Genomic DNA, 6,790 nt, shown 5'->3' on the forward strand with positions numbered 1-6,790 from the left:
CTTTGCATTGTCACCAAGAGTTGAAGATTTCAGCATGGTTTGCCCCGCTTTATAACAAGTCTATCCTGGTGAGCATGCCTTGTGTCATTGAAAGAGGATTATTTAAAAGCTTCCACCAGTCTACATTTTGATACTAATGGTATGAAAATAGAACCAGCTTGACACAGCTTACAGGCCAGTCTACAGAGCCATATCTGGTCATCAGGTTTGTTACTTTTTAATGCCTTGTGCTCTGCTACCTGAAATAATATCATCTGTGTGAAGGGGAAGAAGTGATTGTAGCACCTTGTCCTGAGAACCTGTCCATGAAATTTATTTATAGATATCTTAAACATTTTTGTTTGTGGAAATTGAAAGTTAGAAGGGACCTCATAATTATAAACCAATTCATTTGCATGCTCAGTTATAAACAGACTACAGTTGGTCATAGTTAGCATTAGCATACATACTTTCATTTAGAGCAAATCAAACAGATACAGCAGGTAACATATTTGCAGTTGACATTAAACTTTTATATAAATTGGCCTTAAAAGTGGAAAATAGGAAACCAGAGATAAACTTACCCTCGAGTACATGTTTAATATGGTAATTGCATAACTGGCAACAGTCAAATGGCTAATTATTTTATTAAGGATTATTCATATTGCCTAACAAAATTATATTTCATTTTTAGTCCTGATCACTTTTTTATAAAGGCAAATTTAGTGAATTGCTATTATAATTATAACCCATTTATAACTCCTAGTCTTGGACTTATTGACAGATTTTATATGGATTGAACTTCATTTCTCAAGATTGAAGGGAAGGAAAATAAGATAAATGTTTCAGATAGGGGTTCCTTTTAGCACAAGGGAAACTGCTTAAGAAAACAGCCTATTGAAATGAGTAGGAACACTAATATTAGGAAAGATAACCTACTTTATTCTGGCTTTTCTTTGTCCAGACAAAATAATTTTCTCTACAATTTCCCCTAGGCCTTGCAAATTTAAATCCCTTTAGCTAATATGGACTAACAACCAACTTGGAAATTTGGAGCCTAGACAGGCACTGAAACTACAGTAATTCAGCTTGAACAATAAGGGCATAGCTTGATCTTGGGAAGAAAGCAATGGTGCACAACAAATCTACTCTTTAGCCAATAACTTATTTGAGCTGTTAGATAGTGGCTAAAGTTAAAGCATAATTGATTATAAGACCTCTATTTGCATTGGGTGAATTTAATAGAGATGAAAATTATGATTAATCTGATGTTATTTTTGACTTGATGTGTTAATTAGTAACAAAATATAGTATCACCCCATTTAACCTGGATAGTCTAACCATAGAGCAGTTTGGTTTACCTATTAGTAGTCCATTTTGTGTGAATTTGCTCAGGGTAAGGATATTCCAGTTTCTGAATAAGGGGTTTGTATATTTAGTTATAATTCTGAGGCTACATGATCTATTGAACTGCAATAAGACACTAAATCAACTTGTGTCAAAATTATTTTTGAAAGAGGTTTCATAAAAAAGTAGAAAATTGTCACTGGCTTAAGTAGAAATGCATGCAAAGTACACAAATATTCAGAAATGCATGAGAAAAAATTTTGAAAAAGTTTAAAAAGTCCTGAAAAAACTGGGCAATTGGAAGCCACCCAGTAAATTAATCTTAGTTTAAAAAAAGGCTGATGAAAAACCTAAGGCTTCAGACTGCCTCCATTTTGGTTAACAGTGGTTAAAAGTTAAATCCATATTTTCCTTTGGTCAAAATTGCAGTTTCTGTAGTGGCAGTGTTGGATTAAAATACAAGAATAGAAGTTCTTGGGAAATAAGTTGAGTAAATTTTCATCTAACTCTAAAATTGCATCCTCCAATAACAAACATTTTCCTCCTACTGCTTGTAGGATTACCCATTCTGCAGACAGGCCTAAATTAGGTTCCTTTGGTTGATGGCCCTTAAGAGTTAGAATTATCATATTAATTAAGTGACTCCACAGAAAATTGCAATCAGGTACATTTAGATGTAAATCTTGAGTCACAAAAGTGGAGGCTGTGCAGCTTTTTGCTTGGAACTTCTAGGTTACATATGATGCAGCTTGCTTGAGGGTTCCAGTCCCTGGTGTGGGTGCTAGTTAATCAGGTTGTTACTGTGTGTTAGTTTGAAATGAAGTGAAATTCTTGGTGTTGTGAAAAGCCATAAGCTGTGAACTTTGGTAATGTTGGTAGTAACCAGATTTATGCCCATACCTTTCTAATGCTTTCCTTGCTTTAGCAGAGACTGTTTACATGATGACATGAAGCAATTTTTGTTGTGACTGCCAATGGCTTAGAGAAAACTTAAAAAAAAAAAAAAGTTGCATATTTTTAATGCAGTTTGGGCAATTGTTTACTTAATACATAAAGATTTCATGAGGAAAACAAATAATGGAAGTACTAAAGACAATTAATGAGGATTTTCTTAATTGCAATAAGTATTCAGCATTTTTATTAATAAAATAAATTTGGTTTATAAGTAAATGATGCATCTTAAAAGAATTTTGGGAGTCTTGCTTTTTGTGTGAAACTGTTAATGTAAAAATAAATGAGACACCAAGAGTAGACATAATTTATTAAGTGAAATAATGTATTTATTATTAAAGGTAAGATGCCTAAAATCACAACTACATCATATCTAAAATAAAAATAATGCCTTGTGTGCCTACTATGTCCAATCCATAGGACTTGTTAGAGAAGAATCCTCTCCTGCAATTTTACAAAATTCTCCATCTGACTACTTCCCTCATCCCAAATACCTTGCATTTTGCCTTAATTGCATTGGAAGCAAGATGTAAGTGGCTTGTTATATTGAGCAGCTGTGATTGTGTGCTTCCAATCCTCTGTTGCAAGTATTGAAGGACACTTGTGGGATAAGGCCATTTAATGTGTAATCTGGATTATTCCAAAGGTAATATTTGACATTATTAATCAGTAGAAGTTTCCACATAGAATAACATTCACACATACCCATATACACATATGTATGTATATTTTATCCTTTGACTTGTATATGTAAACTGGAAAAAGACGTCTTCAGTTGGTCATATCATTTCATATCAGCTTTATCTTTTTTAGTTTCTATTTCATTCTGTCTATCCATTGGTTTTCTAAAGCTGATTTTCTTAATTTCACCAGAATGGAAATGATTTGAGTACATATTTCTGATTAAAAAAAAATTTATACACATACAGACCTCCAGTGAGATGCTTAATTTATTAATATAGATCAGCACTTTCTTTACAATTTAAGGTTTTAGCAGAGATTCCCAGGATACTGAGAGATTAAGGGATTTCCTAGTGTCACAACCAGTAATGTCAAGAGTTAAGACTTGAACTCAACTATTCTGCGCATAGCCAGTTCTCCATTTCAATTTGTAATATTAACTGTTTATTCAAATAGTCACTTGGCTAATGCATCTTAGAGGACATACAGTCTGTTATTTCACCTCGGACCTATCTAAAGAACATGTGAGTTCTCCCTTTTTACTCGGGCATTTCCTTTGATTCTTCTAACCAACTCCCACAATCCTCTGCCTTCTGGGGCAGAACTACTAGTTATCAAGTCTTTCTAACTGGGCACTACAATGAACTGTGAAATGACTAATGAGTTCTTCCCAAGTGGGAGAAAGAAACCATTATCCTTAGGTTAAACACACACAGCATTACTGCCTACCTCATCTGGTCCTTGGGATGGAAGTACTTTGTAAATCTTAACATCCCATATAAATGTGAGCCATCAGCACATCTGAACAAACTAAATTAGCTATACCTCACTTTCCTATTTAAAGGATCAAGAGATTGTTTATTTTATTGTGCCTATGGACTGTTCAAGCATTGGAAGTATGTGTGCCCATGTGAAAAAAATTTCCCATGTTTTATAGTGTCCTTCAGTCCATTAACTGTGTACAGTCTTTGGACAAATAACCTCTCAATCTCAGTTTCCTCCTGTAGAATGGGACTAATATTTGTACTTCTTACTTCACAGGATGATTGTAAGAATCAAGTGAGAAAATACATAAAGTATTTTGTAATTAAATATTTGTACCGAGAAAAGTATTGGGAATAAGTTTGAAATGAGGTTCAGATTGTTATGTTAATTTAATGTTTTTTATTAGTTTTTTTTTTTTTTTTTTAAGGAGACTTAAAATGGCATTTCCATTGGGGAATTTCCCTGAAATAATAAATCATCCTTCTGCTGATTCATGGTTTTCTTTACTATGAAAAATTACATTGGAATATTTTATATTTTGGTGAAAAATGTCTGAATTGGTAAAAGATACCTACTTTTTAAATTGCAAAAATTAAAAAATACACTTAGTACAAATTAAAAATACAGAGGGAATAGAGAAATTGCTGGCTATTGAATAGTTTGTATTTAAGATCTGATATAGGAAAATAGATGATCTTATTTCCTGTTAAGTTTGTTTTATTTTAAATGATCAGAGAGCCAATCCTTCCAAAGGAATTTTCTAAATTTTGAGTTGTACCATAAAGGTACAAAATTTGAACAAAATTGAAACTAGGACTTGAGCACATCTAGCTAAAACTGACTGATGAAGTATGATTCATGACAGTTAAATAGAATTGGAAAGGTCAAACAGGTCTATATTAGAAGCCTAAAAGATTAGGAGTATTTTGTTGGAAAAGTCAGTTCTAATTTATTTGGAAAAGCAAGTTATGTGTAACTGATTTGGTAATGTTTAGTTAGCTAATTTGTATAAATAAGATGTAAACATAGGAGATGGATTATAAAAGAAAATTGGTCTACTTAGAATCCATTCCAGTAGTGATAGTCTAGCAAAATACTGAATGATGTAAAAAGTCTAGAATCAACTCCTATACTTTTAAATCAAGCTATTATAAATTTAATTATTAAATGCACAAATGTTATTTATGTGCAATTCTTATTAAAGTTTCTTGCTATTTTATTTACTTTTAGGCAGGGAAAATACACATAATCGGGCTAATTTATGTCATGAATTATACTTGAATCTGTAATAATAGATTTTTTAAAATTGGGTATGCTTTTTAATTAAAATCTACAGTAGACAATACATTCAGTCTACAATACAGTAGACAATACATTCAGTCCAATCTGTGCAAAGAACTGGAGTTCTTAGGAGCCAGGATGCAGCAGCAGCTCCTTAAAGTTTTTTGTTATAGAGATATTTGACTGTTCTAGAACCTAGAAAATAATTTAGAATTGAGGGGAAAAGGAATCCCTGCAAAATCTTTCTAGAGAGTTGTTGATTTTTTAACTATAAAAATAATTAATTAGACTTATTAATTAAATGCTTGCTAAGTACAAGAAACCATGCATGGTTTCCTTATGGAGGAAAAAAATGACAATCCCTGCTTTCAAGAAGTTTCTTGTAGGAAGATGACACATGTAAACAATCAACATAACTGAGTGAAAAATGAGAGATTCAATTGGAGGGGATGAGGAATCATATGGTTGGGTGTAAATCAAAGAAACTTAATAGTCCATGGAAATGAGTGAGGAGGAAAACAGCACTGAAGACAGCTTTATAGTAGCAAGAGAGGACAAGAAGATGAAAACCAGCAGATGGAAGCTTCTTTACCTTAACTTTTCATCATCACCTATTCTTAGCGCCTACCTTTATACATACACACACACACACACACACACACACACATATTTAGCACATGCTCCACTCCAGGAATTCTCACTGAAATCATTGTAAGGGTAATCAATACTTGGTCTCCATCCAGTTCCTACTCTGAACAGACCAAGTAGAAACCACTAATCATACAGTGGTGTTTAATTGAGCCAATAGCAGAGTAAGTTACTGGGAAAAGTTAGATCGTGGGATCCTTGTCAATTGTCTAGATTACAAACTTCCGTAGATTGACATTGAAGAATTGAGTTTATGGGCTTTTTCACTGAGCAAATTTCCAGAAAACTCATTTCCAGAAGAGAAAGTTTAGGCTACCAGCCTGTCCACCTACTTGGCCAAGTTTTTGCTTGAATCCTTCAGCATCTTCAGGATGTTTTTGCTGTCCAACCATTTCAGTTATGTATGTGACCCCTTTAGGGGTTTTCTTGACAAAAATACAGGAATAGTTTTCATTTCTTTCTCCAACTCATTTTACAGATGAGGACTGAGCCAAACAAGATTAAATGACTTGTTTGGAATCACACAGCTATTAAGTGTCTAAGGCTGATTTGAACTCATGAACAGGAGGCTTTCCAAAATTTCGATTCCAAAGTCTGTTCTCCATCCATTACGCCACCTAGCTGCCCCTCTTGGGAAATGTTACCACTCACAAGGAAGGCGATCACCCAAATCTGTCTCAAAACTAGTCAATACCTTTTCCATTCTGTTATAAGTCTACTGTAGTCCCACCCTTGGTTGGAACACAGAAAAGTCACAGGTAACATGACAGCCTTCTTAACAGAAAGTCCCTAACTATTACTTAGCTGAGGAGGGTGTTGTGTATTCCTCTCCTTGTCACTATACAATACAAATACAGTACAATAAAAATATAGTACTCCTTGGTAAACCCCCTTTCCAGTTACACTTTCAAATCTCATCAGGTCTTCAGTTGCAAGTTCACAACAGCTCTCCCCATCTGTATTAATAAGCATTATTGCGCTCTACAAATTGTCTTGAAGCTCCAATAACTCAGGAAATCACTAAAAACACACTAAGGGGTGGACTAAAAACTGATAACAGGCTAAGTTCCATGTGTCTTGCAAATAAAAAGGACCACATAAAATTTGGATAGTAGTACACTTGTAAACTTCAATATGC

The sequence above is a fragment of the Antechinus flavipes genome, chromosome 6 (genome assembly GCF_016432865.1).
Source record: "Antechinus flavipes isolate AdamAnt ecotype Samford, QLD, Australia chromosome 6, AdamAnt_v2, whole genome shotgun sequence".
NCBI classification, from domain to species: Eukaryota; Metazoa; Chordata; class Mammalia; order Dasyuromorphia; family Dasyuridae; genus Antechinus; species Antechinus flavipes.